The sequence below is a fragment of the Microcaecilia unicolor genome, chromosome 8 (genome assembly GCF_901765095.1).
Source record: "Microcaecilia unicolor chromosome 8, aMicUni1.1, whole genome shotgun sequence".
NCBI classification, from domain to species: Eukaryota; Metazoa; Chordata; class Amphibia; order Gymnophiona; family Siphonopidae; genus Microcaecilia; species Microcaecilia unicolor.
The window spans coordinates 228,789,085-228,800,708 of NC_044038.1; positions in this window are offsets into that span (position 1 = coordinate 228,789,085).

Below are 11,624 nucleotides of genomic sequence, written 5' to 3' on the forward strand. Positions count from 1 at the left end.
ATTCAGCAATGGGACCCAGATAGATCCCACTTAAATTAGGACAGCCTTTTTTGTGCAGTAGTTGAATATCAGTGGTGCCTGGGTATCTTCTTCAGCCCTGGCTCCACATCCAGACCAACCTGACAGATAAGGGGTAATTCTATAACTGGTTGTCAACATTTAAGCACCCAAATCAAGCTGGTTGTCCACCTGTTCTACTATAAGAACGCATTGCGTTCAAGGTCTGCACTCTGGTTCATAAGATCATACACGGTGAAGCTCCGGGGTATATGTCAAGCCTTATAGACCTACCAACCAGGAATTCTACCAAATTATCACATACGTTCCTGAATCTCCACTATTCTAGCTGCAAAGGTCTAAAATATAAATCAACATATGCATCCAGTGTCTCCTATATAAGCACGCAAATATGGAATGAATTACCAAAATCCATGAAAACAACACACGACATAAATAATTTCCGAAAATTAATGAAAACTAACCTATTCAATAAGGCATACCACAAAGATCCATCCTAACTGGTCGTACGAAAAAGCCAGCCAGGCGAAAAGTGTGCCTGTCAGCATCTTTGCTGAGATAAGTGATATGGAGGGGCATAATCGAACGGGGGCACCCATCTATAAGGGCGCCCATCTCTAGGGACGGCCCCGTAAAGAAGCGTACACAACCGTATTATTGAAACAAGATGGCCGGCCATCTTTTGTTTCAATAATATGGTCGTGGACGGCCAGTTCTCAACATTTGGGCCGCCCTTAGAAATGGCCGCCATTGGTTTTCGCCTATAATGGAAACTAAGGGCGGCCATCTCAAACCCGGCCAAATCCAAGCCATTTGGTCGTGGGAGGAGCCAGCATTTGTAGTGCACTGGTCCCCCTCACATGCCAGGACACCAAACGGGCACCCTAGGGGGCACTGCAGTGGACTTCACAAATTGCTCCCAGGTACATAGCTCCCTTATCTTGGGTGCTGAGCCCCCCAACCCCCACCCCCAAAACCCACTACCCAGAACTGTACAACACTACCATAGCCCTTAAAGGGTAACGGGGGGGGGCACCTAGATGTGGGTACAGTGGGTTTCAGGTGGGTTTTGGAGGGCTCCCATTTACCACCACAAGTGTAACAGGTAGGGGGGGATGGGCCTGGGTCCGCCTGCCTGAAGTAGTACCCACTAAAAACTGTTCCAGGGACCTGCATAGTGCTGTGATGGAGCTGGGTATGACATATGAGGCTGGCATAGAGGCTGGCAAAAAAATGTTTTTAAAATTTTTTTTAGGTGGGAGGGGGTTGGTGATCACTGGGGGAGTAAGTGGAGGTCTTCCCCGATTCCTCCGGTGGTCATCTGGTCAGTTCGTGCACCTTTTCATGGCTTGGTCGTCAACAAAAAGGGACCAAGTAAAGTCAGCCAAATGCTCGTCAGGGCCACCCTTCTTTTTTCCATTATCGGCCGAGGACGGCCATCTCTTAACCATGCCCCCGTCCCGCCTTCGGTACACTGCCGACATGCCCCCTTGAACTTTGGCCGTCCCTGCGATGGAAAGCAGTTGAGGCTGGCCAAAATCAGCTTTCGATTATGCCGGTTTGGCCGGCCCTGAGAGAAGGCCGCCCATCTCCCGATTTGTGTCAGAAGATGGGCGCCCTTCTCTTTCGAAAATAAGCAGGATGGTTATTCAGCATTTATGATGCTTTTAATGAATATAAAAATACAAAAATGAAAATAAGAACACTGGCATTCATTGATGAAAGATAATAAAATTAGTACAATAAGGGATTTTTGGACCAATGATTGAAGTTTCGCTCATAAGAGAAAGTAGCCACAAAATATGACGGCAATTGCATTATTGAACGTTGTCTGAGGTCCTTTTTTCCCCTGATTAGACAAAATTATATTGTGGAATTGGAGAAGTTCCAGTTGGATTGCCCTTTGTAGAGTGACATTTATAGAATCCAGCCCTGTGCTAATAAGTAATGAACTGTTTTTGCTACCTCATTAGCACACTTTTCACATTAAAACTAATCAAAAGCTTTACAAATACTAACATGAGTAGATTTACCTTGCACACATTAACCACACTAATATAGCTTTTAATATGTGCTAACCCCTGGAATAGCATCAATGCACTTTAGTACATTCACCACCAACAACTGCCGTCGTATTTATTTATTTGTCGCATTTGTATCCCACATTTCCCCACCTATTTGCAGGCTGAATGTGGCTTACAATGTTCCGTCATGGCATTCGCCATTCCAGAGTAAAAGATGCAATTGGTATTACATAAAGAACATGGATGACACAATAGAATTAAGCAATCAGGTATAGAGAGATAACATTCAGAATATCAGGTAAATGGTGATGCGCTGCAGTTCCTATTATGGATCGTTGTGGTATGCCTTGTTGAAGAGATGAGTCTTCATTGACTTGTGAAAGTTGATTGGGTCGTAGATTGTTTTCAGGTCAAGTGGCAATGCATTCCACAACTGCGTGCTCATGTTGGAAAAGCTGGACACATGTATTAATCTGTATTTTAGTCCTTTACAGCTAGGGAAGTGAAGATTCAGGAATGTGCGGGATGATCTTTTAGCGTTCCTGGGTGACAAGTCAATAAGGTCTGACGTGTAGGCCGGGGCATCTCCGTGAATGATTTTATGTACCAGAGTGCAGACCTTGAACGCAACACACTCTTTAAGTGGAAGCCATGTATATAACGTTAACAAAATTGTAAGTTTTATGTGAAACGGTACCTGCCAGTGGCATAGCAAGTGGGGTGCGGGAGGGGCGGTCCGCCCTGGGTGTCGGCTCAGGGGGGGTGCTCCCTGCCAGCTCCCCCCCCCGACCCAGTGCCTACCCTCCTCTGTCCAACCAGCTCCCTACCTTTAAAAAATATCAGAATCCGAGGCGAGGCGCAGCGCCTCGCGCCTGCACATAAAAGAAATGTGGACCATCTCATCGGGCCTTCCCTCGCTCTATCTGTCCCACCCTCCGCCGACGCAACTTCCTATTTCCGCAAGGGCGGGAAAGACAGAGCGAGAGAAGGTCCAATGAGACAGTCCACATTTTTTTTACGTGCAGGCGCGAGGCGCTGCGCCTCGCCTCGGATTCCGATATTTTTTTTTAAGGTAGGGAGCTGGTTGCATGGAGGAGGGTAGGCACTGGGTCGGGAGGGGGTTGTCGATGCGTCGAGGGTGGGGGGATGTCATGGTGCTGCACCCGGGGGGGGGGGGGGGGGGGGCAACGGCGAACCGCCCCGTCTCGGGTGGCAGCTCCCCCCTGCTACGCCACTGGTACCTGCTGTACACTGCCTTGGATGAATCTCTTCATAAAGGGGGTTAAAGAAATCCCAATAAATTAATAAATTATAATGCAGGTCTTCTTGCATTCCATGGACCTATCTTTGTGTTTTGTGCGTGTGCGTGTGTGTGTGTGTGTTTTCATACCTCCAGGTTTTATCTGCATCTCATTTGGGCCAAGTGATGTAGTTTTACTGAAAAGTACTGCCTTTGTTGTCATTTGATTTTCACTGAAAACTTCCTATGGGGAGGATTTTCAGAGATCCATGTGTCTGACTTTAGAAGTTATCCAGATAAATCAAACAAGGGTCAATTTGTGAGCCTTAAATCACAAAGGGAGGGGAGCAGATCCAGAGGCTTCCAGAGGTAAGGTTTATATCAGCCAAGTAAAGTAGGATTTTCAGGTTTTGAAGAGGCTAAAGTTTACGCTCACACAAATGACTGCTCTTAATCTAGCTGGGTATATTTTGTATGGCTAAATTTAGGCAGGATGATATTCAAGGATTATTATGTTTTGTTTTTTTACTAAAGCAGTGAGGCTGACCATTTCTAAATATCTGGCCATTTAGGGGCAGCTTTTTTGCACACTGGGGTGGAGATAAAATGTGTCTGTGTAATAGCAAAATTGGCCATTGAATAGATAAGTTATCCATTTAAGCCATGCCACAGAAACAGCAAGCCTAACCAAACAGCTAAGTTACCTATATATTCAGCAGCTCACTTCAAATGGAGAAGGCTGTTGAATAATATAAATAAAGTTAAGCAATTCAAGCTCCCGCTTCACTATGTGATGGTGGCTCATTTGAATATGGCTCCCAGGAAGACTTTAAGCTGAAAATGTAGCTGTTGAGACGTGACTAACAACTAGGTTAAAATGGCAGGCTACGTCACCTGCTAAGCAAGTTTTTGAAGACTGGCTAGTATATTACTCACTGCATTTAGCAAAGGATGTGTAAAGCTGGGGAAGAGAAATTGAGGTAGAGTTCCGGATCCACCTAGATTTGAACCGGTCTCCGACGACAGCTGAAAGAAACACATCAGATGACAGAGTGTACAATGTTCACAGCAGCACTTCCATAGCTCTTCACCGAACGCAGGCACATGGAATTGAGTGGTGACCGCTCAACTTAATTGATACATCTAAAGCATTTCATGAAAAGCCTCCTGCTGCTGATTGATTTACCGTCCAAGATTTATTATGTGCTTAGCTTAGTTACATTTGTGCCCCGCGCTTTCCCACTCATGGCAGGCTCAATGCGGCAGGCAATGGAGGGTTAAGCGACTTGCCCAGAGTCACAAGGAGCTGCCTGTGCCGGGAATCGAACTCAGTTCCTCAGGACCAAAGTCCACCACCACTAGGCCATTCCTCCACTGTTGCTACTATTTGAGATTCTACATTCCACTAGCAACATTCCATGTAGACGTCGGCCCTGGCAGATCACCAATGTGGCCGCGCAGGCTTCTGATTCTGTGAGTCTGACGTGCAGGACGTCAGACTCACAGAAACAGAAGCCTGCGCAGCCTTCTACATGGAATGTTGCTAGTGGAATAGCAACATTCCATGTAGAATCTCCAATAGTAGCAACATTCCATGTAGAATCTCCAATAGTATCTATTTTATTTTTGTTACATTTGTACCCCGCGCTTTCCCACTCATGGCAGGCTCAATGCGGCTTACATGGGGCAATGGAGGGTTAAGTGACTTGCCCAGAGTCACAAGGAGCTGCCTGTACCGGGAATCGAACTCAGTTCCTCAGTTCCCCAGGACCAAAGTCCTCCATCCTAACCACTAGGCCACTCCTCTGTGTCTTTTGTATTTTAACTTTCTTCTCACACCTTTTTCATGTTCATTTTTTTTTTCTTGCTACAGTGTATAAATACAGACACTGGTTGGCATTAGTTGGGTTCATGTTTGATCTCTCATTGATTGGAACGTGTTGAATAAATTAGTAGTACGTTGGTAAAACTAGTAGAAAAAAAAAGTAGGTTATTAGTTTCTCCCAAATATTAAGAAGACTTTTATAGATTGTACTATGAATTAAAAACCTCTCAAGGTTTGTGTTGGGTTCTTTTTTTCTCCAAAATTAGAAAGTTATTTTTTTTTCTTTTTATAATGTTTTATTTATCATTTTTGGTGTAACGGCACAGATAACGCAATACATTATGCAAATATAAGAATGAATAAGAGCCGAGATGAAAAATATTATTCACATTGGTATATTAAGGGACTCGTTTTCAAAAGAGAAAAACATCTCAAAAAATAGAATAAGTGGCACTTGGATGTTTTTCTCTGAAAAACATCCTAATCATAATCTTCAAAACTTGGATTTGAGATGTTTTTCTCTGCAGTGCATGCAAATCACAAGGGAGCTTGTTGGGGGTGGGATTTGGGTATTTTTTAGCAACATTCCATGTAGAATCTCCAACAGTATCTATTTTATTTTTGTTACATTTGTACCCTGCGCTTTCCCACTCATGGCAGGCTCAATGTGGCTTACATGGGGCAATGGAGGGTTAAGTGACTTGCCCGGAGTCACAAGGAGCTGCCTGTGCCTGAAGTGGGAATCGAACTCAATTCCCCAGGACCAAATTCCACCACCCTAACCACTAGGCCACTCCTCCACTGTTGCTACTATTTGAGATTCTACATGGAATGTTGCTATTCCACTAGCAACATTCCATGTAGAGTCGGCCCTGTAGATCACCAATGTGGCCGCGCAGGCTTCTGCTTCTGTGAGTCTGACTTCTGCTTCTGCAGGACGTCAGACTCACGGAAACAGAAGCCTACGCAGCCTTCTACATGGAATGTTGCTAGTGGAATAGCAACATTCCATGTAGAATCTCCAATAGTAGCAACATTCCATGTAGAATCTCCAATAGTATCTATTTTATTTTTGTTACATTTGTACCCTGCGCTTTCCCACTCATGGCAGGCTCAATGCGGCTTACATGGGGCAATGGAGGGTTAAGTGACTTGCCCAGAGTCACAAGGAGCTGCCTGTGCCTGAAGTGGGAATCTAACTCAGTTCCTTAGTTCCCCAGGACCAAAGTCCACCACCCTAACCACTAGGCCACTCCTCCACTGTTGCTACTATTTGAGATTCTACATGGAATGTTGCTATTCCACTAGCAACATTCCATGTAGAATCTCCAATAGCAGCAACATTCCATGTAGAATCTCCAATAGTATCTATTTTATTTTTGTTACATTTGTACCCCCGTGCTTTCCCACTCATGGCAGGCTCAATGCGGCTTACATGGGGCAATGGAGGGTTAAGTGACTTGCCCAGAGTCGCAAGGAGCTGTCTGTGCCTGAAGTGGGAATCAAACTCAGTTCCTCAGTTCCCCAGGACCAAAGTCCACCACCCTAACCACTAGACCTCCACTCTGGGTAGTCCCAAGACCTGGATGTTTTTCTGCCATAATGGAAACAAAGCAAAAATGTCCAAGGCTAAATGTTTTGGTATAGACCTGTTTCAATAATGACTAGTCACCAAGTCACCACTGGAGGGATTAAGACATGACTCCCTCTTACCCCTTCCCACCCACCAAATATGTGAAAGAAACAGTACATACCAGTCTCTATGACAGCTTCAGATGTTATGGCCAGTCCTATTAGAGCAGCAAGCAGGTTCATTGAGCAGCCTAGTGGTTGATGCAGTGCACTGTAGAGAAGGGGACCCAGGCCCATATCCCACTCTCACTGGTACACTTGTGGTGGAACATGTTAGCCCTCCAAAATCTACCAAAAACACCTATATATAGGTGGCACCTGGATGCATACGGGCCGTTGCAGTGGTGTACAGTTGGGTACAGTAGGTTTTTGGTAGATTTTGGAGGGCTCACCATACAAAATAAGGGGGCAACAGTGAGATATGTATCTAGAACCTTTTCTGTGAAGTCCTCTGCAGTTCCTCCTAGGCACTGCTCTGCTGGGACGTCTGTGTGGCCAACCTACTAAGAATGATGGTCCCCCATCCATCCCAATGGCTTGTTTTTGTGAATTTTTCCACCTTGGACCTTTTTTTTTAATGGTCCTAAAAGATAGATGCACTGAGCACAAAAACATCTAACAAATGGTCATTTTTGAAACAAAAAGTTGGAAATTTTTCTGGTTTGAAAATGGCCATGTTCGCTACTGGATTTTTGGATCTTTTTTGCAAAACATCTAAAATCGGATTTAGACATCATATCGAAAATACCCCTCTACATCAACAACCAACCAACGATCATTTCAAGGTATGTTACAACAAAAGTGTACAACATAAAAAATAATAGAATATACTTAGTTTGAAGCAACATCATAATAACAATAAAAACAATGATACTTGTAATAGGGATGGGCATTCATTTGCAATGATATAGGAAATGTCAATGACATATCCCATATCAAGGTATGTAATCAAATGAAAATGAGCAGAAAAACATGAAAATTAATAACAGTGCACATTCTATCGAAAGAGTGCACACTCATTGCAAAGATAGCGCCCCTTGTGCATGCATGCATGCATAGAGCATGCTCTTTCAGAAAGAATACATCCTCTTTGTACACAGTGCACCTTCTTTTGAAAGAGTGCACGCTCAATGACCAAAGGAAATGAATACAAGAAACATTTCTAGAAACGACGTGGGAAACAATACAAAATAATTTGAACCCTTAATCAATCTTCAATGGCCGCAGGTGTCACAGAAAGCTAAGCAGCTGAAGAAGTCCCTTGAATACGAAAGCCACTCTGTGCTCGCCATTTTTGGAATTTAGCCAGAATGATGCTGGTAGCCACACCTGTAGGGTACGGAGATTTATCTAAACAGTTTCTGCCTTAAACATTAACTTATTGGCCAGCCTTTATTTTTGCCAGAGGAGCAGAATGAAAGGCAGACTTTGATGCAGCCCAAGCAATTTTATTTTCAAAAACTTATGGGGCTGATTTTCAATGCACTAAGACTTACAAAGTTCCATAACAACCTATAGAACTTTGTAAGCTTAAGTGCTTTGAAAATACGCCTCTACATCTCCTGGACTGATATCTGAGTGACTGATTGCTATGCTATGAATAGCATCCAAATTCGGGAGCCAAAAAATCCAGCACTTAGCGCCATTTAATAAAGGGCACGTGGCTTATATAGAATAGTGCTTATTATGGATCCCTGGCCTAACTTTTGGATACTAAAATACAAATGTACTCGTTTTTTACTATAACAATGGAGTGGATGTGAAGCGTCTGTTCACGCTTTCTAAAAATACTAGGACTAGGAGGCAAGCGATGAAACTACAGTGTAGTAAATTTAAAACAAATCAGAGACATTGTTTCTTCACCCAACGTATAATTAAACTCTGGAATTCGTTGCCGGAGAAAGTGGTGAACGCGGTTAGCAGAGTTTAAAAAGGGTTTAAAAAGGGGTTGGACGGTTTCCTAAAGGACAAGTCCATAAACCGCTACTAAATGGACTTGGGAAAAATCCACAATTCCAGGAATAACATGTATAGAATGTTTGTACGTTTGGGAAGCTTGCCAGGTGCCCTTGGCCTGGATTGGCTGCTGTCGTTGACAGGATGCTGGGCTCGATGGACCCTTGGTCTTTTCCCAGTGTGGCATTACTTATGTACTTATGAACTTGTAACGTATACCACACATACATCATAACCTATCCTGATATCTAAGGAACTCACTCATTCAAGCCTTTCATTTCACCATCAGGCCCCCCACCCACTATGACCAATATACATTCTTATATCAATATGTCCAGTATATCTAAACAACTACAGACATATATTTCAATTACTTCCACTTAAGTCCATTTGACAAGCACTGGGCAGTTTATCAAGCTCAAAGTTAGTCCACTTGAGGTACCGTATCCCCTGTACTGTGCATCATCTGTACAGCAGTGTTTGCTACAAGAGTTTTTTTGAAGAAAATCCTCTGTTATAAAATGTCGAAGTAGGCTAGCTCGATAGCAAAGCGCAGTTTGAAGAGAGCTTCCGTATGATATCACCAAACAATCAGCAGCTGATTTCGCTTTAGCTCCTCAATGCGAGACCGCATTTCGTGTTGTCCATGTCTATATCGGTAGCTGTGAAAGTAAATGCCAATTCCCTTGACAAAGCAGCAGATTGCGAAACAGGCTCCTGTCGGGCTGGCATCGGTACCGGAGACATAATTAAATGGTGACAAGAGAAAGAGAAACCTTAGAGGCACGAAAGGTCTTTTACATATGGATACAGCGAACATTAAAAGGGCTCGTAGCTTCAGGTAACCTAAGATAAGTTACTTTTGCATTCCATTTAAGTTGTTTGCAACAGGCGGCAGTGCACTAGAAAACTAGAAAAAAATGATATGAGCACAATGTTAAAGACATTTGGATTTAAGTTATAGCAATTGGTGATTCATCACGAGCAAATATGTCAATGATTATACTGTGTCACTATTGCAGTGGCTTAATATAAGCATGTCAAAAGTTTTCTGCGTGACAGTATGAGACGTCCCCTTTCAAATAATATATTGCTGTTGCAGTCATTTTGCTCTTCCTACGCTTAGTTGTGTCTTCATCAGGATGAGCAACTCCCGAGACCTTCTGGAACAAATATCCACAAGGGGAACCTCCGCCGATGGTATACGTTACAATGATGATTAAAACTCCATTGTTATAGTAAAAAAAATGAGTATGTTTGTATTTTAGTGTGCAGGAATTGTACTCCAATATAATTCATTTACCCCTGCTGGAGTAGATACTAACTTTTGGGTGCCAGGCTTACGCTTGCTGAAACCTGTAAATGCTGGCACCCAAGTTAGGTGCCCTTAGGCATTATATTGTAATTCTGCATCAATGCCCCTGATATAACCATGGCCACAGCCCTTTTCAGATACACACTATTGAAGTCAGGCGCCGTGTCTTGTAGAATAGTGCACAGCCAGATGTGCATGGAAATTTTAATAAGTGCCAATTAACATTAAATTAAATTGGTGTTAGCATCCAGTTGTTCATGGTTCAGAGTTCATTATCCAATTTATTTATTTATTTTTATTTATTGCATTTGTATCCCACATTTCCCCCCACCGATTTGCAGGCTCAATGTGGCTTACAGAGTATGGTTATGACATAATCATTTCATGATAACAAGTACAGTGCTTAATGTTTGAAGATTATGTAAGGGAAGATCAACAGAATCATTTCATGATAACAGGTACAATTCTTGATGTTTGAAGGTTAGGTAAGGCTTGCACATCTTGGAAGGGTACCCCAAAGTTAGGCGTGCAACTTTGGGTGTCATAGAAAGAATCTGGGGGCATGTGCATAACCAGTTCTAGAGATGAAGGGTACCTCTGACATGGGACACCTATGATGTGGCTTGCAGGGATTTCCAAGCCCCACCAGCTGAAAACGCCCAACAACTGTCCGTCCTGCATACCAGCAAGCAGTGACTGATACATACTGCTACTCACACTGGCCCCACAGCCTTCTCTCCGACATATTCCTGCCTATGCGGAAACAGGAATTTGCATCAGTGGGAAGGCTGTGGGGCCAACATTAACAGTGTGTATTAGTTGCTGCTGTGGAGGAGTGGCCTAGTGGTTAGGGTGGTGGACTTTGGTCCTGGGGAACTGAAGAACTGAGTTCGATTCCTGGCACAGGCAGCTCCTTGTGACTCTGGGCAAGTCACTTAATCCTCCATTGCCCCATGTAAGCTGCATTGAGCATGCTATGAGTGGGAAAGCACGGGGTACAAATGTAACAAAAATAAATAAAATAAATACCGGTGAAAATCTGCTATTTAAAAGGTATACAGGAGACAGAGGATGTTTGAGTGACCATATGGCAGGCAGATGAGAGAAGAGAGACCAAAATCACGTGTGGAATGGAGTGGGGTTCTTCTTGCCACCCATCTTGGCCCAGGCCCACCCAAAATTGGGTGTCTGGCTACGGTCCTGATTCAACTGTTCAGTTAGTGGTATCAATGTCATCGATAACTGGTCAGCACTGATCCCCGGATATTCAACACCACCAGGGAGTCAGTTTTGGTGACAGTGTTCTTGAAGAGTCAAGAGGAGTTCCACGCATATTAGACTCCATTGGTGCATTACTGGCTATAATTGAATTTTATTTTAGGTCTCTGATGAAACTCCCAACGCAGGCATAGTGATGGCGAAACACGGCCTATGTCAGGTTATTTATTTTATTTTGTTACATTTGTACCCCGCGCTTTCCCACTCATGGCAGGCTCAATGCGGCTTACATGGGGCAATGGAGGGTTAAGTGACTTGCCCAGAGTCACAAGGAGCTGCCTGTGCCGGGAATCGAACTCAGTTCCTCAGTTCCCCAGGACCAAAGTCCACCACCCT